Source organism: Cololabis saira, chromosome 5 (assembly GCF_033807715.1).
Source record: "Cololabis saira isolate AMF1-May2022 chromosome 5, fColSai1.1, whole genome shotgun sequence".
Lineage (NCBI taxonomy): Eukaryota > Metazoa > Chordata > Actinopteri > Beloniformes > Belonidae > Cololabis > Cololabis saira.
Window position 1 is genome coordinate 237,327 of NC_084591.1, and position 22,752 is coordinate 260,078.

Here is a 22,752-nt window from a genome sequence, read left to right on the forward strand (position 1 = left end):
CCACGCCACGTCAAGGCAGAGTCCTTGTGGAGGTTTTTTTTTTTTTTTATCAATGAACTGAACTACAATCCCTAACTCTAACCTAAACCTAAGCCTAAAAAACTGATCTAAGCCTAACTTATTTAACAAACATCTAAAACAATAAAACAGTCAAAGAACAATGAACACATTTGGAAAACTATTTACAGACAGGACAGAACAGGAGTTTATTTTTGCAGATGTCTCTTGTTCCTGAACGGGTTGAAATGTCTGGCGACAATCTTCTTTTCCAGACATTTCTTCAGGTACTCCTGGTACGCCTCTTTTGGTCCCTTGGATCTTTCAAGTGGAATCAGCCTCCTCCATCTCTGTCGACCTGGGCCTGCTGTTTGTTGGAAGGAACAGTGCGGTTGTGTGGACGGGGGGCCTGATTTCATCCTGTTCCTCAACTCCCTGGACATCTTCCAGCGGCTGGACAGGGTCTTCGCGTTGCTCAGGTGGAGCTTTCAGGTTTGGCACTTTCACTGGCTTGGCGAGCATCCTGTGGGGAATGTCCTTGTGCAGACTCCAAATCTTTGCATTCTTTATCTTGTCCAAGGTAAACCTGGACAGGATCAGATGCTTCTGGAGGTTTTCCTGGCCCATTCCCCCCCGGGACATCTCGGTCAATAGGGTGACCAGGTGGACATAATCCACAAACACCCCATTCATGATCATGCCAACACATGAGATGAATGTGATGGTCAGAAGCTCAAGTCTTCCTTTAAGCAGCTTTGGCAGCCGCTCAAGGACCTTGGCCATCCATGGCATCCATGGTCCCTGTAGACCTCCAGGTCCCTGTAGACCTCCAGGTCCCTGTAGCCCTCCAGGTCCCCTGTAGACCTCCAGGTCCCTGCTGTAAGTCAGTCCCCTGCACTCAACCGTCTGCCAGCACTGACATGGCCAGGGGCCCCTGGTCAACCCTGTGGACCTGGATCCAGTCTCTAAAATTCCACCACACCCTCTTTGAGCCTCTAAGGTCCCTGAATTTCAGGTCTGGAAAGAATGTGAGGGTCTCCGCCAGGAACCCTTGGAGGAGACACTCCTCAACATTCTTTCCAGCCTTTTCCACCAGCACCCTTGCCCTCGCGAACGTGTGCGGCGCAGGGAAGCACGGCTTCTCTGACAGGTCCTTGGCCAGGTTTTCATAGGTCTTAGCCCCTGTTAGCCTGCCAGGCGGGGTGTTAGACCTCATCTGGGTCCAGGGGAGCTGGGTGTTTCTCGTGTAAATGTCCCCTAAGAGGACCTTGATCAGGGCTAACCGCACCACGGCTGGTTCAGCCTCAAGGCACTGGCAGAGCGGCCAAACCCTCTGTATCCACAATGTCTGGAGGTCATCCCTTGTCCAGCGGTGGAGAGGTGGAGGTGACTCTTCAAAGCTAGCACTATTGTGGGGTGCCAGCCCGATGAATCCCCTCATCGGTGGCGCTGCGATCATTGACCGTGCTGGTGCCAAGGCTGGCACTGAGCACATGGTCGAGGGGTGACAACGGATGGCCAAAGAAGACTTTCCTCCAGAGCCAACTCTGCCTGGAAGGCCTTCCAGGACAGGTCATACTCTCCCACGCCAGGACTTTCCTCAAAGGCGGTGTTGAGGACACCAACAAGGTAACACCCCGGAGTGTGGGGAGGAGACCCGTACCACACTCGCTGTTTTTGAATGCCACCAGCATGGCATGATTCTGAAGCAGCCTGCTAAAGGCGTACTTGTTGAAAAATGCCTTTGGGTCAAAGGTGAACACCTTCCCATCGTCGAAGCGCACCACCTGTTCCACCCTGAGTTGTACATTCCCCACCAATCGCTGGCTGAGGTCCTCCACGTGAGCGATGTACTGTAACCCTCAAGTACATCACTGGCTGGTGATGATGGTGGCTGAGCCCACATGTCACAAGCAGCCCGCTCACTGGGTGCTTGAATGGCTGGGTGTAGTGGCTGTGGGGCGTGTCTGCATACAACTGTACGAAGGTGACCAGGCCCTGATCCGAAAAAACACGCATCAGGTCCTGGCTCACATCCATCTGCAGATTATTTCGGTTGGACTGGAAGTTCACTCCCTCATGCATGCCCATGCATGAAAAGAGTGACCCCTGCTCCCACCAGGCCATCCAGCCCATGCCTGGCAAAGAGCAAGCTGGTGTCTTGGCTTTTTCCTCCAAGAGTCATGGCCAGGTGGACAGAGATGGCTGTGATGCAGCTGGGATCCACAAAGTCAGAGACATCCAGCACCTCGTCATCCTTCTGTCCAAAAGTTCCCAAAGTCCCCACAACCTTCACTGAGTCCCCCTCATTGGCCTTGTCGACTGCCAAGTCCAGGAAGCTGAGAATGAAATTAACATCCATTCTCAGCAACCTGAAGTTGGACGTGTCAGTGGACCCCTGACACTGGACGGTTGGCCGACACATGTCCTTCACCGGCAACCCCTGCAACTGGTCTTTAAAGTGGTCAAAGACCTTTTGTAGCACAGAGGTAGCAAGTACCCTGTAGGTTTCCGCGTTCATTAATGTGACATCCAGGTTTTTAAGGCTCTTAGGGAGGACTACCAGCAACAAGACATAGCCCCCATCAACATCGGCAATCTTGCGACCGACAGCATTTTTTAGCAACCAGCCCCTCTGGTGAGCACCGATGAAGGGGGAAATGTTTCTTCAGATACTGGTATTGCTTGGTCAGCATAGGTGACCTTAGCTGTGGCATTTGAAGATGGTGGATCCACCCAGTATCCCCTTCATGCCGTCTAACTCCATCACGACCCCATCTACATCAAAGTTGATGTCCAGGTGAAGACCGGGCTCCAACACCTCCGTTGTATGAACTGGCATTCGGGAGTCGGACATTGAGTTGTAAGAGTTTACAAACTCAAGCAGGGCATCATTGTTGATGGTTCCCACAATGTCCAGGTCGTTGGGCCAATACTGCCTTGTCATGGTGGTGTTGCAAGGTAGCTAGCTATATGTTAGTGGAGATGAAAGGGGAGAGTTAGGTAAGTGTGGTAAGTTAGTGTGGTGTAGTGTGGTGAAGCAGGTAAGTTATTGTATAAAATAATGTCGTGCCCCTGGTGGTCAGGCGAGGAATGAGCCCTGCCTGTGGGGTTTATATACTATTAGGGTTAGGGTAAGGTTAGGGTTTAGGGTTTAGGTTTAGGGTTAGGTAAGTGAAATTAACCGGCTCTCCCGGAGGAGAACTGGAAATTGCACGGGCCTTCTGAGTTTTTACCCACTCAACCCCTCCCTTTTATAGGATTTGTTTCCTTCAGACTTGCCCTTACATGTCTTACAATTGGAATTAAAGTTGTCTTTCTGTGTCCCTAAGTTTTTCTTAGTAATTTTGTGCACGACGTTTCAGCATTATTTTTCCTTCCTCAGGTGACTTCCTGGCATCATGATCTATTTGACATCCTGGAAAAAAATAATTTAGGGTTAGGGTTAGGGGTTAGGGTCAGAGGTTAGGGGTTAGGGTTAAAGGACTGATCCCCTCTCCAGCCAGAGAAGGTTAGGGTTAGGGGTTAGGGGTTAGGGTTAAAGGACTGATCCCCTCTCCAGCCGGAGAAGGTTAGGGTTAGGGGTTAGGGTTAGGGTTAAAGGACTGATCTCCTCTCCAGCCGGAGAAGGGGCGTGCACGGGCCGTCCCCCCGGCCCTTCCGTAACCCAAGTCCCCCGGAGGCGCATGGTTACGCTAGCAGTGTCTGCCGTAGCGCACCACGTGCCACCCATCCTCCATCATGTTACTTGGTAACAACTGTTTCTGTTGTTTTGTGTCTATTTGTAAATCAATAAAATAAATAATAAACTAAGTGAATTGAATAAATGAAAAAAATATATCAATGAACAAAGGAAAGGTGTGCTAAAAACAAATGGCAACGTTTCGAGCCGAGCAGGCTCTTCATCAGGCCAAGCACACCAAAAAATGGCAGGCTCGCTAGCGAGAACGGCTGTCAAGCTCCTCCAGGATGTGTTCACCTCGAGAGTCTGGGTTAGGGTTAGGCTCCCTGCTCCTCCAGGATGTGTTCACCTCGAGAGTCTGGGTTAGGGTTAGGGTTAGGCTCCCTGCTCCTCCAGGATGTGTTCACCTCGAGAGTCTGGGTTAGGGTTAGGCTCCCTGCTCCTCCAGGATGTGTTCACCTCTAGAGTCTGGGTTAGGGTTAGGGTTAGGCTCCCTGCTCCTCCAGGATGTGTTCACCTCCAGAGTCTGGGTTAGGGTTAGGGTTAGGGTTAGACTCCCTGCTCCTCCAGGATGTGTTCACCTCCAGAGTCTGGGTTAGGGTTAGGGTTAGACTCCCTGCTCCTCCAGGATGTGTTCACCTCTAGAGTCTGGGTTAGGGTTAGGGTTAGGCTCCCTGCTCCTCCAGGATGTGTTCACCTCTAGAGTCTGGGTTAGGGTTAGGGTTAGGCTCCCTGCTCCTCCAGGATGTGTTCACCTCCAGAGTCTGGGTTAGGGTTAGGGTTAGGGTTAGACTCCCTGCTCCTCCAGGATGTGTTCACCTCCAGAGTCTGGGTTAGGGTTAGGGTTAGACTCCCTGCTCCTCCAGGATGTGTTCACCTCTAGAGTCTGGGTTAGGGTTAGGGTTAGACTCCCTGCTCCTCCAGGATGTGTTCACCTCTAGAGTCTGGGTTAGGGTTAGGGTTAGGCTCCCTGTTCCTCCAGGATGTGTTCACCTCTAGAGTCTGGGTTAGGGTTAGGGCTAGGCTCCCTGTTCCTCCAGGATGTGTTCACCTCCAGAGTCTGGGTTAGGGTTAGGCTCCCTGCTCATCCAGGATGTGTTCACCTCCAGAGTCTGGGTTAGGGTTAGGGTTAGGGTTAGGGTTAGGCTCCCTGTTCCTCCAGGATGTGTTCACCTCCAGAGTCTGGGTTAGGGTTAGGCTCCCTGTTCCTCCAGGATGTGTTCACCTCCAGAGTCTGGGTTAGGGTTAGGGTTAGACTCCCTGCTCCTCCAGGATGTGTTCACCTCCAGAGTCTGGGTTAGGGTTAGGCTCCCTGCTCCTCCAGGATGTGTTCACCTCGAGAGTCTGGGTTAGGGTTAGGCTCCCTGCTCCTCCAGGTGTTGAGGTTAGGGTTAGGATAGGGGTAAGGGTGAGGTTAGGGTTAGGAAATCAGATCAGGGTAAGGTTAGAATTAGGCATAGAGTCCAGTGAAGGTTAGGTTTAGACATAAAGTGAAGTAAAGGTTAAGTTTAGGAATAGAATCAAGTGAAGGTTAGGTTTAGGCATTAAGTCGAGTAGGTTAGGGTTAGGAATGAGGTCAAGGGTCATGGTTAGGGTTAGGATAAGGGTTGGGGTAACATTGTCCACACATACACACCATCAATCACACTAATCCCTCCCACAATTCAATCCCCAGGGCTCCCTAGTGCCTAATAAATAGATCCAGAGTCTCTCCCTCCTTTTTCGCTCCCAATCGGTCCAACTTCCATCCTTTTGTAAGCCAGCCATTCTCATAGCCCCTAAGCCATGACTCAAAAAGTGCTTAACCAAAGGTGCATCCACTTGTTTGTGGTTCCTAACGTTATAGAAATGTTATCCTTGTGGATAAGGAATTGCGGGTCTCTCCCACATATTTCCCCCCACACTTATAACAGAAAAAAATATAAACTACATTTTTGGTGTGCGTCGTGAATTCCTGTTTTATCCTCACAAATGTTTTTTGTTTGAGATTTTTAACATATCTTAATTTAACAAACTGAGGACACAACTTAGCTGTCCTCTTAGGTCCCTGTAACGTTGGCAACTTGGCCCTAACTAATAGATCGGCCAAATTCTGGTTCCGTCTGTATGCCGAAATAACCGACGCGGTGGGAACTACACCTGTGTTTCCCAACACCTTATTAAAAGGTACCTTTTAACCCCCTATTCATGGCTAGGCTGCTGGAGGAGAAGGTGGTTATTAGGGGTATCAAGTCTCCTCCAAGAGGCCTCGTCTCCTCCTGGTAAGTCTTCAGACTCTGTCTGAGAAAGCTCCTTGGATAGCCCCTCTTGCGTAGAGCCTTGAACAGAATCCCAACAGCCTCCATGAAATCCTCAGGCCTTGTACAGATTCGCTGGAATCTGAGCAGCTGTGCTTTGACGATCCCTCTGAAAGTGTGTCTCGGGTGAAAACTATGTCTGTGTAAGAGTGCATGTGTGTCTGTGTTTTTGAAATATACTTTTATGTCCAATTTATTATCCAACATGAAATTTGGTCCCTTATACACTGTTGTGTCTAAAAAATTGATGGTTTGAGGATTGATCTCCCGTTTAAGTTTAATGGAGGGATCGTGCTCGTTCAATATATCCACAAACTGCCCAAACTCCGCTAAGGATCCAGTCCAGATACCCCAGATATCGTCCAAATACCTAACATAACAGAGAGGCCTTTTGGGACATTTCTGAAGAACCTCTATGGGCAGAAATATGTGCCACTAGAAACGAAGAATTCAAAGAATTTGAATCATTTATATTTTAATTTGAGTTGCTCAACTTGAATAATTGCATTAAAAACGGAATCTGAATCACATAATTTGAATTTATATTGTTTAATTTGAATCATTGCATTGAAAAACTGAATCTACATTCCGAAAAACTGAATCTACATTCAGCTCTCACAATTCAAATTCAGTTCTTGAAATTCAATTTCAATTCTACTGTGCCAGATATCCGGGTCTTCTGGAGGAACAGCAATCGAGTACAGATAAAAGAACTCGGTCACGTGACGTTTTTTGTTGTCAGCGCCATCTTGAGGACCGACCGGGGACATTGCAGCCCCCCGGTCTCGCACTCCTGTGAATGAAAAAACACAGATAAAGAAAAGAAAAAGAAATGTGATTAGGTCAAACATACAGTTAAGTGTTACATATGACATAATTAACTAATTTGTGCTTGTGCATTATCATTTATTTATTTGTTCATACATTATATAAATAAATATGTGTACGTTTAAGGGGCATAATTTGTGGCAAAAGGGACAATTACTGTTATGTGTAGTTAAACCTTTTTTACCTGTATCTCCGTCTCAATGAACTCCTTGTACAGTCCAAAGTACTTCCTGTGGTATTGTACGGCAAAGAACCAAGAGTTCCAGCGTGTTACACAGGGGTTTGGAGGCATGGTCACCTTTTTTCCTGGCAGCTTGTTTGTCATGAAGCAGAGGTATCTTCTCTTGCGTGCTCCAGCATTGAAGAACATCTGGGAGAAACTCATCATGAAGCTGTTCAACTGAGCAAAAGGTTTGCGAAAGGAATTGCCGATGAGGTTCATTATGTGTGCCATGCATGTGATGTGCAGTGAGTTGGGGTACAGTGCATGAAGAGCAGCTGTGAATGCCTTCTTCATGTATGCTGCGTTATCTGTGTCAAACACAATGACATCCTCATTTTTGATGCTGTATTCTTGAAGGCAATTTACGACAGCCACCGATACAGTGGAATGATTGCACTCAAGGAACACTGTGTCTGCAAGGTAGGCCAAGATCCGTCCAGAAGCATCCTTCTCTAGTGCTGCAAGCAGGATGTTCAACACACATCTCCCCTCTACATCTGGAGTCTCATCGAAGATCACAGCGACAGGTTTTCCTGCCAGGAGTGTCTTCAACTCTTCGTTTCTTTTCTCATATACTGCTCCCAAGTGTTTCTCTTGCAGCTGGTGAAATCCTGGAATCGCTCCACCATTTATTACTCTTTCTTTGAGGAATTTCCTCATTGTAGAGTGGTCGCTTTTAGACAAGGGGATGTTCACTGCAGTGCAGGTGGAGACCCAGGTCTCACAAATCTAAACAAAATAAAGATAATGCATAATTAGCTTACATTTGGTGTGTGTGTGCGTGTGTGTGTGTGTGTGAGAGAGAGAGAGAGACACACACACGCAAACGCACACACACATACACGTAAAATTATGAATCCCCCTCCCACCCATCTCTTTCCCCTCTTTGATTGATTGATTGATGAATTTTATTAACAGATTGGAGAATTACAGTACAATTCAATTTTCCACGATTTTCTTGATGATTTTATGTTTTGGTTATATAGTAGTGTATATTTGTACGTCTCTAATTGTTAATCAAATCAAACTTTATTTATATAGCAATTATCATACAAATAATGAAACACAAAGTGCTTAACATAAAACAAATAAACATAAAACTTATTAATGCCCCCCATCCCCGCAGACACAAGCACACTACAATTCACCTAGGTTATACACACAGACACACACACAGACACACGGTGCAGACATGGCTAGGCACAGAGGATCCAGGTGAGGAAACGGTAACAGGGAGCCGTCCACGCCAGGAGGTGTCATAGCCCGCAGCTAGAAGGGGGGGGGGGCCCACAGAGACCATCCCGGCCCGGACGGATAGAGGAGTCCACACCACAGCGGTGAAGCCGTGGTGCACAGCTCCACAACCATCCAGGCCAGAACCACCCCCAGGACGACCCCCTGCAGGCCAGAGTCACTCCCAGCATGGAGGCTCCCCATGAGGAAACACTGGAGCTAAAAGCTACAAGAAAGCAGGATAAAATACACTAAAGGAGTTTATAAAAAACATAAAACATACAAACATAAAATCCTAAAAGTATCTAAAGTCTAAATAGCAAGACATTAAAAACTAAAAGAATAAGACAGTAAAATGTATAAAATAGACCATAAATAACGACTAAAATATTTAGATAAAACATAAAACATGAGATTAAACAAAAATAAAATATGATAAAAAAGGATAAACTAAATATAAAACAGAGCAGTAAGATCCAATAAAAATAAGGGTGAGCATAAAAAATTTAAAAGAGTTAAATGAGTCAGTTAAAAGCCTGATTAAAGAGATGGGTCTTGAGCCTCTTTTTAAAAACATCAACAGTCTCTGCGGCCCTGAGGTTCTCCGGGAGGCTGTTCCACAATCAGGGACCATAAAAACTGAATGCCGCCTCCCCGTGTGTCCTGGTTCTAACTTTTGGTATGGTTAAAAGGCACCGGAGGACCTCAGGGTCCGCGAGGGTCGATAGGGTAAAAGTAGTGCAGACAAATAAGAAGACTCAAGACCGTTAAGATACTTAAAAACAAGTAAAAGAACCTTAAAATCGATCCTGAAGCGCACGGGGAGCCAATGCAGCGATTTTAAAACAGGTGTAATGTGCTCCCGCCCTCTGGTCCTCGTCAGCACGCGTGCGGCTGAGTTCTGTAATAATTGTAGATTGTACATGTTCTTTTTAGGAAGACCAGAGAGCAGGGCATTACAATAATCTAAACGACATGAGATAAAAGCATGCATCAGCACCTCCGTGCTAGCCTGAGAGCGAAACGGGCGGACTCTGGCTATGTTCTTAAGATGGTAAAAACCGATCTTGTTGTTTACTGGTGTCAAGTGTCCAATGTATGTTGTCTGGTTGTGTCTCAAAAAGGTCGGGGTTCAGTCTTGGTATCTGTCTGTTTTATCAGGTGGTTAATCTAGAGGATTGTCCCTTGAGCAGAGGGGGTTAGTCTGTCCGAATGGTTGATGACCGGGATGAAGATTTCTGCATTGGGGAATGTGTCTCTTGAAGCTTCTATTAGTCCTTGTATGTCTTTCTGTATCTGGGTTAAGTCTTGCTGGTCCCTGTTGTTTAGTCCAAAGGTCAGTATGACTTTTGAGGTCGTGTCAGAAGTAGGCGTCTTGTGACGTATGAGATGAGCTGCGTGAATACGTTTTGCGCCAGGGTAGCAATCGACTTGGATCCTGGAGTCCCTTATTTTCGGCAGTCGCGACATGTTTGAGTCAGCCAGTATTATGATGGGTCTGCTCGTTAGTGTCCAGTTATTTAATTAGTCTCCTAGATGTTGGTGGTATTGGTATAGGAGTTTAGGGTTAGGGTAGGGGGTTTAGCCACCGGCCCAAATCCAAACCTAGCTTAGCAAGCTATATAAAACCTAGCTTAGCAAGCTATTTTAAACCTAGCTAAGCAATGTGTATATAGGGCTCCGTGGTGACGACTACTTCGCTCACGGTGTCGTTTTCGCGATTGGAGCAAAGGATAATGGATACAAAGTGTTTTTTTTTAATAACTTTTGATAGGAAGATCCTAGAACTTCGAAACAGGTTTACTCAAGACGCATCCCGTTTCTAGCTTTCCAACGAGCCCACCCACGACCTAAAAAAACATGTGTTTTTAATTTTAAATTTTTATTTATTTATTGGTTTATTTGACAGGGACAATGCACATCAATAAAAACATTGCTGTAAATGTGCCAGAGTTAGCCAAGAGGCTATTTTTCATCTGTAGTCCCTGGACAGATGTAAGAATACAAAAAAGTACAGAAAAGATACAGAAAGTACAGAAAAGTACAAAAATAAAGAAAGGTGCAAATTAAGTTTTAGTGCTGACAGAGCTGAGTATTAATCAACCATTTCTTTAAATGAGCTCTAAATAAACTGTATGTGTCCAGTTCTCTGATAATTGCAGGGATGGAGTTCCATTCGTGTGCAGTTTTAACAGAGAATGCAGACTGACTGAAAGCACTTTTTCTGAGTGGAATAATACAATCCCCTCTTGCTGCACCTCTTGTGAACCGATCAGCAGTTGTTCTAATATTGACAAAGTGTCTGAGTGGAGGAGAAGTCAGGCCGTATATAATCTTGTGCATAAGACAAACATCTACATATTTAATCATATTTTCCCAACTCAACAAGTTATATTTTTTTAGTATTGGGCAATGATGAAAATATACTGATTTCTTATCAAGGATTTTGAGTGTTCGTTTATACAAAGACTGTAATGGTTTTAGAGTAGTGGTGCTAGCCTGCGACCAGGTTGTTAAGCAGTAAGTGATATGGGAAATGACCATAGAATGCATAAACATCTTAGCTGCCTCTGTTGACATGTAATCTCGAATGAACCTGAAATTTGAAAGATTGAACTTGACCCGGTTACAGACCTTTACCACCTGAGCCTTGAAAGAAAGTTTGGAATCAAATATTTCATATCTCAGCTTCTGAAGGTCGTAGAGACTCGGGGTTGGTCTTGTCGGAGAGCTAGACCCCTAAATATGTCTGACAGAAGCAGGTTGCGAAGCTCTAGGACGCCCCGTTCTGGAGATTTAGGGCGAAACGTCCCCCCATACAAAATTAATGGGAGCGAAAAGATGTAAAAAATGTGTTTCATCCAAAAACGACCCTCCAGAAAGTGTTTAGAATCCGTGTATCATTCGTTCTTTCCATTTTCAATTGGCAAACAAAACATGAAAAAGTGATTTTTATTATAACACAAACGGAAAAATGTTTGGTTTTTCATATTTCAATTTTAGGCACTGATCAAAAATACGAAATAGAAAAACGGGCCACAGGACTGAATTTGATTTTAATATTTAATTGGTCGGGTTTACGTGACCCGGCGGTGCTCGGCATGAACTGAGGAGACACTCCTCAACATTCTTTCCAGCCTTCTCCACCAGCACCCTTGCCCTGGCCAACGTGTGCGGCGCAGGGAAGCACGGCTTCTCTGCCAGGTCCTTGGCCAGGTTTTCATAGGTCTTACCCCTGTAAGCCTGCAGGGCGGGGTGTTAGACCTCATCTGGGTCCAGGGGAGCTGGGTGTTTCTCTTGTAAATGTCCCCTAAGAGGACCTTGATCAGGGCTACCCCCACCACAGCTGGTCCAGCCTCAAGGCACTGGCAGAGCGGCCAAACCCTCTGTATCCACAATGTCTGGAGGTCATCCCTTGTCCAGCGGTGGAGAGGTGGAGGTGACTCTTCAAAGCTGGCTGTTACGTCCCAGGCTAGGGGAACAGAGGCGCAACATAAGAATGAGGCAGCGAGAGATGGTTCACAACAAAAAGGCTGTATTTATTGTTGCACAGCTCAAAGTTCAAATCAGTGCTAACCGGGTTAGCACAAAAGAAACAAAATGACAAAAATGAAAATGAAGCTTCTCTTCGGGTAAACCTAGGCCAAAACAACAAACAAAAGAAACTACCTTCTCAACCAGACTACCTAAGCCCTGGGAGGAAACAAAAGATCAAACTAAATTACAATCTCTGAGCCTAACTTCCCTCAGATATCGTGGTGTACAGATATGGAACTCCAAATCTCACATTATCAAATGCTCTGCTTCTCTAGAGATTTTTAAAAGAAATTTATCATCACATTTCATTCACATTTAAGTTTTGTTTGTTTTTTTGTTTTTTTGTGTGTGTTGATGATCTGTAACTATTTAGTCAAACTTTCTTTGTTTTTGTTAATAGTCTTGGTCTTGTTGTTTTGGGTTTTTTTGTAATTACTGTTTTACTTCCTAAATTGAGGGGAGGTCCGTTGCATAAGCCTATTGGCTGTTTGACCTCTCCTGTCACATTTGTTTTACTATTTTGACTGCAAGTGTTAAATTTTATTGTGTGCAAACTAATAAAATGAAAAAAAAAAAAAAAATAAACTTCCTAACTTAACAAAAACAGGAGAAAAAGGGGATCAAATTAAATGGCGGTTTACCCTTACTGCTTCGGTATAAAATAAAATACAGGCTACAGCCAGTTACAACACTCTTGACCATAAACTAAGGACTATAAGCAAACAGCAAATTAACACCAATACAAATCACACATGCACAGAACACAGCGAGGAGGATTGCCACACTGAACCGTAGCAGCCCTCTCATGCTGACTGAGGTGTGCTGCTTTTGAGCTGGACCAGCAGCTTGGTGTCAGCTCGTCAGTCTCATCTGCCACAGCTGCAGAGGACCAATGGCGCAGCAGGAGGCGGGACCTGTCAATCTGAACTGTCAGTGGGAAGAACAAGATGGATCAAAACAGGAGCGCTCACTCGCCCAAAAAATACAGAAACAAAATATTAATACACTACACACCTCACACAGGCACTAACGGGCGGGGGCCGTAACACTAGCACTATTGTGGGGGGCCAGCCCGATGAATCCCCTCTCATGGGTGGCGCTGTGATAATTGACCGTGCTGGTGCCAAGGCTGGCACTGAGCACATGGTGGAGGGGTGACAACGGATGGCCAAAGAAGACTTTCCTCCAGAGCCAACTCTGCCTGGAAGGCCTTCCAGGACAGGTCATACTCTCCCACGCCAGGACTTTCCTTAAAGGCGGTGTTGAGGACACCAACAAGGTGACCTAGAACACCCCGGAGTGTGGGGAGGAGACCGTTGCCACCCTCGCTGTTTTTGAATGGCACCAGCATGGCATGATTCTGAAGCAGCCTGCTAAAGGCGTACTTGTTGAAAAATGCCATGGCATAAGCAAAGATGAAGAGATGAATCTTTATTGTCTCCCTTAAGAGAAATGTGTCTTGGACACGAGGCACGGCGACAATCATACTCCAACAAACATAGAAACAACCCTGAAGTCTTTGCCCAAACATAGAATCAACCACACTATAATTAACCCACATCAGTTCCCAGAAAACCCATTACACAATAGAAGAAGAAACTTATTGCACAAATGTCCACATTATTGCACTAACCCACACAGAAAAACCTACACATTATTGCACATTTCTTTCCTCACGTCACACACACACACACACACACACACACACACACACACACACACACACACACACACACACACACACACTTGGTCAGCATAATTCTGAAGCAGCCTGCTAAAGGCGTACTTGTTGAAAAATGCCTTTGGGTCAAAGGTGAACACCTTCCCATCGTGGAAGCACCACCTGTTCCACCCTGAGTTGTACATTCCCCACCAATCGCTGGCTGAGGTCCTCCATGTGAGTGATGTACTGTAACCCTCAAGTACACCACTGGCTGGTGATGATGGTGGCTTAGTTTAGTTTAGTTTTATTTGTTACAGAGGGACAACGTACATTAAGAAACATTTTATAAAATAAAATGTAAATGTACCCAATTGTAGCCAAAAGGCTAGTTTACATTGGCATTCCCCCTGCCAGAAATAATAGGCTAGTACCTAGTAAAAAAGATTAAAACACAAGTACAAACACATCAGAAATAACATATAATTCAACCCTTACAATATACACAGTTCATCTCCACATCGATAGTTTACACATCAATGTTCACATCTTTGATTATCCATCAACCAATTCCTAAGATTATATTTGAAGACATTGTATGAAATGGACTCTCTAATGTTCTGTGGGATGTTATTCCACTTAGGTGCTGTTTTATAAGATTGTAGTTTCAAAGTTTATTTAGACGGGACGATGCATATTAATGAACACTACATTAAGCAGTGTAAATACACCAGGTTTAGCAGAAATGCTAGTTTCCACCCGCAGTCCCCACAAACAACCAGACACACTCACACCCACACCTACGGGCAATTTAGAATCACCAGTTAACCTACTAGCATGTTTTTGGACTGTGGGAGGAAACTGGAGTAACTGGAGGAAACCCACGCAAGCACGGGGAGAACATGCAAACTCCACACAGAAAGACCCTGCTGGGCCTGGGAGTCGAACCGGGGACCTTCTTGCTGTGAGACAACAGTGCTAACCACTAATCCACCACCGTGCTGCCATAAGAGAAAACTGATTGCCCAAATGTGCTCTTTCTAAAGGGGATATTGCTGAGCCCACATGTCACAAGCAGCCCGCTCACTGGGTGCTTGGATGGCTGGGTGTAGTGGCTGTGGGGCGTGTCTGCAGACATCTGTATGTGGCTGTGGGGCGTGTCTGCATACATCCGTATGTGGCTGTGGGGCGTGTCTGCATACATCCGTGTGTGGCTGTGGGGCGTGTCTGCATACATCCGTGTGTGGCTGTGGGGCGTGTCTGCATACATCCGTATGTGGCTGTGGGGCGTGTCTGCATACATCCGTGTGTGGCTGTGGGGCGTGTCTGCAAACATCCGTATGTGGCTGTGGGGCGTGTCTGCATACATCTGTGTGTGGCTGTGGGGCGTGTCTGCAAACATCCGTATGTGGCTGTGGGGCGTGTCTGCATACATCCGTATGTGGCTGTGGGGCGTGTCTGCATACATCCGTATGTGGCTGTGGGGCGTGTCTGCAAACATCTGTATGTGGCTGTGGGGCGTGTCTGCATACATCCGTATGTGGCTGTGGGGCGTGTCTGCATACATCCGTATGTGGCTGTGGGGCGTGTCTGCATACATCTGTACGAAGGTGACCAGGCCCTGATCCCAAAAAACACGCATCAGGTCCTGGCGCACATCCATCCTCAAATTATTAAGGTTTGACTGGAAGTTCACTCCCTCATGCATGAAAAGAGTGACCCCCTGCTCCCACCAGCCCATCCAGCCCATGCATGAAGAGAGTGACCCCTGCTCCCACCAGCCCATCCCTGCTCCCACCAGCCCATCCAGCCCATGCATGAAGAGAGTGACCCCTGCTCCCACCAGCCCATCCAGCCCATGCATGAAGAGAGTGACCCCTGCTCCCCACCAGCCCATCCAGCCCATGCATGAAGAGAGTGACCCCTGCTCCCCACCAGCCCATCCAGCCCATGCATGAAAAGAGTGACCCCCTGCTCCCACCAGCCCATCCAGCCCACGCCTGGCAAAGAGCAAGCTGGTGTCTTGGCTTTTTGCTCCAAGAGTCATGGCCAGGTGGACAGAGATGGCTGTGACGCAGCTGGGATCCACAATGTCAGAGACATCCAGCACCTCGTCATCCTTCTGTCCAAAAGTTCCCAAAGTCCCCACAACCTTCACTGAGTCCCCCTCATTGGCCTTGTCGACCGCCAAGTCCAGGAAGCTGAGAATGAAATCAACATCCATTCTCAGCAACCTGAAGTTGGACATGTCAGTGGACCCCTGACACTGGACGGTTGGCCGACACATGTCCTTCACCGGCAACCCCTGCAACTGGTCTTTAAAGTGGTCAAAGACCTTTAGCAGCACAGAGGTAGCAAGTACCCTGTATGTTTCAGCGTTCTTTAATGTAACATCCAGGTTTTTAAGGCTCTTAGGGAGGACTACCAGCAACAAGACATAGCCCCATCAACATCGGCAATCTTCCGACCAACAGCATTTTTTAGCAACCAGCCCCTCTGGTGAGCACCGATGAAGGGGGAAATGCTTCTTCAGATACTGGTATTGCTTGGTCAACATAGGTGACCTTAGCTGTGGCATTTTAAGATGGTGGATCCACCCAGTATCCCCTTCATGCCGTCTAACTCCATCACGACCCCATCTACATCAAAGCTGAAGTTCAGATGAAGACCGGGCTCCAACACCTCCGTTGCATGAACTGGCATGCGGAAGTCAGACATTGAGTTGAAAGAGTTTACAAACTCGAGCAGGGCATCATTGTTGATGGTTCCCACAATGTCCAGGTCGTTGGGCCAATACTGCCTTGTCATGTCATACTGTTCAGGTCAGTCATAATCTGTAAAAGTCCTGTTTTTATTTAAAGTCAAATAGTTTATAGCAACACTGTGCATGATCACAACACTAGAGGTTCCAGTAATGGACATCTTGTACTACCAGGTCCAAAGACAAATGCTTTAAAGAGAACTTTCATATATCCATCATTGGCTCTTTGGAATAACCTGCCCCAAAACCTCTGCAATACCCTTTTCAGTAAACTTACTTTTAAAAAGAAGTTAAAATTGTATTTGTCACTGTAAGGTTTTTTTTTTTTTAGTATTTTGTTTTTGTTTTTTTTTGTTTACCATGCTTTTTTAACAACTCCCATCATGTAACTTGGTTTTAAATTGTAAGGTTTTTTAGTACTGAATACTGATATTAATTAATGTTGTATTTGTAAATCTATTTTGTATGTCTTTTATGTGGACCTGGTCCGTATGTGGCTGTGGGGCGTGTCTGCATACATCCGTGTGTGGCTGTGGGGCGTGTCTGCATACATCCATATGTGGCTGTGGGGCGTGTCTGCATACATCCATATGTGGCTGTGGGGCGTGTCTGCATACATCCGTATGTGGCTGTGGGGCGTGTCTGCATACATCTGTACGAAGGTGACCAGGCCCTGATCCCAAAAAACACGCATCAGGTCCTGGCGCACATCCATCCTCAAATTATTAAGGTTTGACTGGAAGTTCACTCCCTCATGCTGCCCATGCATGAAGAGAGTGACCCCCTGCTCCCCACCAGCCCATCCAGCCCATGCCTGAAGAGAGTGACCCCCTGCTCCCACCAGCCCATCCAGCCCATGCATGAAGAGAGTGACCCCTGCTCCCACCAGCCCATCCAGCCCATGCCTGAAGAGAGTGACCCCCTGCTCCCACCAGCCCATCCAGCCCACGCCTGGCAAAGACCAAGCTGGTGTCTTGGCTTTTTGCTCCAAGAGTCATGGCCAGGTGGACAGAGATGGCTGTGACGCAGCTGGGATCCACAATGTCAGAGACATCCAGCACCTCGTCATCCTTCTGTCCAAAAGTTCCCAAAGTCCCCACAACCTTCACTGAGTCCCCCTCATTGGCCTTGTCGACCGCCAAGTCCAGGAGGCTGAGAATTAAATCAACATCCATTCTCAGCAACCTGAAGTTGGACGTGTCAGTGGACCCCTGACACTGGACGGTTGGCCGACACATGTCCTTCACCGGCAACCCCTGCAACTGGTCTTTAAAGTGGTCAAAGACCTTTAGCAGCACGGCGGTAGCAAGTACTCTGTATGTTTCAGCGTTCTTTAATGTAACATCCGGGTTTTTAAGGCTCTTAGGGAGGACTACCAACAACAACACATAGCCCCATCAACATCAGCAATCTTCCGACCAACAGCATTTTTTAGCAACCAGCCCCTTTGGTGAGCACTGATGAAGGGGGAAATGCTTCTTCAGATACTGGTATTGCTTGGTCAGCATAGGTGACCTTAGCTGTGGCATTTGAAGATGGTGGATCCACCCAGTATCCCCGTCATGCCGTCTAACTCCATCACGAACCCATCTACATCAAAGCTGATGTTCAGGTGAAGACCGGGCTCCAACACCTCCGTTGCATGAACTGGCATGCGGAAGTCAGACATTGAGTTGAAAGAGTTCACAAACTCGAGCAGGGCATCATTGTTGATGGTTCCCACAATGTCCAGGTCGTTGGGCCAATACTGCCTTGTCATGTCATACTGTTCAGGTCAGTCAAAAGTCCGTAAAAGTCCTGTTTTTATTTATAGTCAAATAGTTTATAGCAACACTGTGCATGATCACAACACTAGAGGTTCCAGTAATGGACATCTTGTACTACCAGGTCCAAAGACAAATGCTTTAAATAGAACTTTCATATATCCATCATTGGCTCTTTGGAATAACCTGCCCCAAAACCTCTGCAATACCCTTTTCAGTAAACTTACTTTTAAAAAGAAGTTAAAATTGTATTTGTCACTGTAAGGTTTTTTTTTTTTTTAGTATTTTGTTTTTGTTTTTTTTGTTTACCATGCTTTTTTAACAACTCCCATCATGTAACTTGGTTTTAAATTGTAAGGTTTTTTAGTACTGAATACTGATATTAATTAATGTTGTATTTGTAAATCTATTTTGTATGTCTTTTATGTGGACCCCAGGAAGACTAGCTGGTCGCTACGGCGCCAGCTAATGTGGATCCCTAATAAAATAAAAAATAAAAAAAATCAATCATGGTGGTGTTGCAAGGTAGCTAGCTATATGTTAGTGGAGATGATAGGGGAGAGTTAGGTAAGTGTGGTAAGTTAGTGTGGTGTAGTGTGGTGAAGCAGGTAAGTTATTGTATGAAATAATGTCGTGCCCCTGGTGGTAAGGCGAGGAATGAGCCCTGCCTGTGGGGTTTATATACTATTAGGGTTAGGGTAAGGTTAGGGTTAGGGTTTAGGGTTTAGGGTTAAGTAAGTGAAATGAACCGGCTCTCCCGGAGGAGAACTGGAAATTGCACGGGCCTTCTGAGTTTTTACCCACTCAACCCCTCCATTTTATAGGATTTGTTTCCTTCAGTCTTGCCCTTACATGTCTTACAATTGGAATTAAAGTTGTCTTTCTGTGTCCCTAAATTTTTCTTAGTACTTTTGTGCACGACGTTTCGGCATTATTTTTCCTTCCTCGGGTGACTTCCTGGCATCAGGATCTATTTGACATCCTGGAAAAAAAATAATTTAGGGTTAGGGGTTAGGGTTAGGGTTAGGGTTAAAGGACTGATCTCCTCTCCAGCCGGAGAAGGGGTGTGCACGGGCCGTCCCCCCGGCCCTTCCGTAACCCGAGTCCCCCGGAGGCGCACGGTCACGCTGGCGGCGTCTGCCGTAGCGCAGCACGTGCCACCCATCCTCCATTATGTTACTTTGTTTTTTGCTGTTTCTGTTGTTGTGTCTATTTGTAAATCAATAAAATAAATGATAAACTAAGTGAATTGAATAAATGAAAAAAATATAATGAATCGGACGTTTCGTTTCGAGCCAAGCAGGCTCTTCATCAGGCCAAGCACACCAAAAAACTGCAGGCTCGCTAGCGAGAACGGCTCTGTCAAGGGTTAGGGTTAGGCTCCCTGCTCCTCCAGGATGTGTTCACCTCCAGAGTCTGGGTTAGGGTTAGGGTTAGGCTCCCTGCTCCTCCAGGATGTGTTCACCTCCAGAGTCTGGGTTAGGGTTAGGGTTAGGCTCCCTGCTCCTCCAGGATGTGTTCACCTCCAGAGTCTGGGCTAGGGTTAGGGTTAGGCTCCCTGCTCCTCCAGGATGTGTTCACCTCGAGCGTCTGGGTTAGGGTTAGGGTTAGGCTCCCTGCTCCTCCAGGATGTGTTCACCTCCAGAGTCTGGGTTAGGGTTAGGCTCCCTGCTCCTCCAGGATGTGTTCACCTGGAGAGTCTGGGTTAGGGTTAGGGTTAGGGTTAGGCTCCCTGCTCCTCCAGGATGTGTTCACCTGGAGAGTCTGGGTTAGGGTTAGGGTTAGGCTCCCTGCTCCTCCAGGGTGTGTTCACCTCGAGAGTCTGAGCTGGAATGAGGCTCCTCTGGGTTTTCAGCCCTTTTATACCCTACCTCTGGAATTCCCCTGTTTTTTTGCATTTATGTTTTTTAATGAAGTTTCCCCAATTTTAAACCCTTCTATGCCCAAAATGAATGAAGTTAACGGGAAAGTTCTGTTTTTTACAACCTGGACCTTATTTCTGGCATTTTTTATGGTTGTATACTCACCCAGAAAAGTTTGGTGTCATTTGGAGTCCTTCAGAAGATATTAGGAGTTTTGTGCGAGCCGCTTCTCCATATAACGGTAGTGAACGGGGCACAGCGGGACACAGACGATGCAGCGTCTAAATAACACATGATTTCTTTTATGAATCACTAGATCTGCTTCCAGGACCTGTTGTCTACATCCGGGGCTGTGTGTGTAACAAATAAATCAGTTTGTAAACAAGACCTCTGAACTCATGACGTCATCTCTGTCGTCGGAGAACTTTTGTAGGTGGCATGGAAAGACGCCCAGGCTCCCCCGCCGGCCATCCAAGTCGACGGGGGCCGGCCCTCCACGCTGGGCCAGGGCAGTGGCGGCCTTTGGCATCAGGGGGCCCGTTTCAATATTAAATATGGGGCCCTATTTATTACTATATTTGCCAGCTATGTGTCCTGCGTCCGTGACGCATTATAAGCTGAAAGAACGCAGTAAACGCATCCATGCGTGACGCATGGATGCGTTTACTGCGTTGGTGTTATTAGAGTGGGCGGCAGCCGCTGCTGTAGTCGGTGCAGATGGTGGACCAAAGAAAGAAAAAAAGTGCATTCTCACTGCTTTCCTATTAATAATCTGTCTAAAACAGCCTTTCTCAACCTTTTTTCAGTCATGACACCTTTCAAAAGTGAATAAAATCTCACGACACCCCAGAGTAAAATATAATTAAAAACCGCACTGCATCGCTCTGACTGTAAATGCATAAGTCCTGTTTATTTTGTATCAATAACTTCAACACGTTAACTGCACCAGAGTAGAAGTCATCGTTCACTGCTGTGCTTGGTTGCCACGCTGATGGACAGAAACTATGGTGATTTTTAAAAGAAAGACAGACTGCCTAAAGAGACTTTTCCAGCCGGCTTCACGCCGGCCGTTCAAAGTGAAGCCTGATTTATGGTTCTGCGTTAAATCGACGCAGAGCCTACGCCGTAACGTACGCGGCGAAGCGCACCGTACGTGCGAGGAAATTGGGACTGGCACAGCTGATTTAGCGGAGCTCTTTAATGCAGAAACAGAGGATGAGACTTCGATGGGTTTGATTAATGTAAAAACGGAAATAAAGTACAATCAAACAAAGTTTTGCTCCCGCGCGCGCGTGTGTGTGTGTGTGTATGTGTGTGTGTGTGTGTGTGTGTGTGTGTGTGTGTGTGTGTGTGTAGACGGCGCCTTTACGCTCGGTGCGCCGTGTTTTAAATACAGAAATGACACAAAACCGAGGGTGCCTTTCCACACAGCGCCCGTATGGTCGCGTATTTAGGCTTTATATGAAATGTCAGAATAGGTAATTTTTTGACTACACCCCTGAAGCAGTCAGACGACACCCCAGGGTGCTGCGACAGACCAGTCCTATCTCCGAGCCGTAGTTGGGAGAGCTGGTATTTAAATACTGTTTCTGGCTCGTTCCTGGTAACCGGCGGTTGTCTAGGAGTCCGGGAAAAGTGACGGAAAAAAGGACGGAGGAAAAATACGGTCCGTGCAACGTCGCACATTTATTACAAACTTGTAAAGAGCAAACAAAACATGTGAGGGCCGACGACTGAACTAACGGAGGACACACTGAAAAGTAACTGGACACGTGTACCGGTCTTCCACACGCCCACACCTGCATCTCCCTCTCTCTCCTCCGCTGCACCCACTACGTCTCACACACACACACCCGAACACACACACCGCCTTAAAGGGCACCGGGCTGGCCGGTAACACTACTCACAGCTTTTTTTTTTATATCTGCTAATTTTCGCTTTTCAGCACCACTCTGGTATGTTCGTTTAATTTTTCTTGGATGTTAGCTGGTTAGTTTAATGGCGGGTAGTAATTTATTATTGTGTCTTCCTTGTGTATTTATTTTTTTGTCAGTCAGTTGGGGGCCCCCTGGTGGCCGGGGCCCGTTTACACTGAAACGGTTGAAACATAGGTAAGGCCGCCTATGGGTCAGGGCCCCACCGTACCTCCATGGGCGGCTAATTTCAAATGATGCAGCGGCTGTTTGTGGATATTTACTGGTATAATAATGTATTTTGGACTAAATACTTTACTGAATTGGATCGACTGGACCTTTCTGAATGTAACCAGACCATTTTTGTGGGAATATTTTTGACCGGAAGTGTTCTATGAGGCTTTATCCTTAAGTTGCGTCATTTGCGCAAATGTTTGTTTGTTTGTTTGTTTGTGGTGTTGATTTGTACCAGCTGCTATGATTACATGCTGAAATGGTTTATATCAGTGGAATCACAAGAATCTTAGCTTTCCAAAGATATGTCGCATGAGTACCTCACGTAACATTATGATCTGTGTAAATGACCAGGTTTGTGTAAATGATGGACTGATTATGGAGCGGTAACGGGTTTTATACTCACCGGAAAAACAATCCAATCCCAATAACTGCAGTGTTACAGAACGTATAAACATTGTCTTGTTTGGACACATTTCCATCATCAGCAAACCCCAGGAACATCAGATCACCAACGCTGCAGCACAGTGGACTTCCACCAGGATACGAATATGAAAACTCTGGGTTTCATAACGATGGAAAATGTCAGATGAAAATGTTGTCAACCAGGTCGTTTATAAGACGTAGGCACCTTCAGAAGGACGTGACTGATATTTGTATACGTAGGATCCCGGTGTCCTTTACATCAGAACCAGCTTTACTCTTATTATGCAAGAGTGTGTCCAAAAGTCCTTGGTACGTGGGCCAGAACCCGCCCTGGTA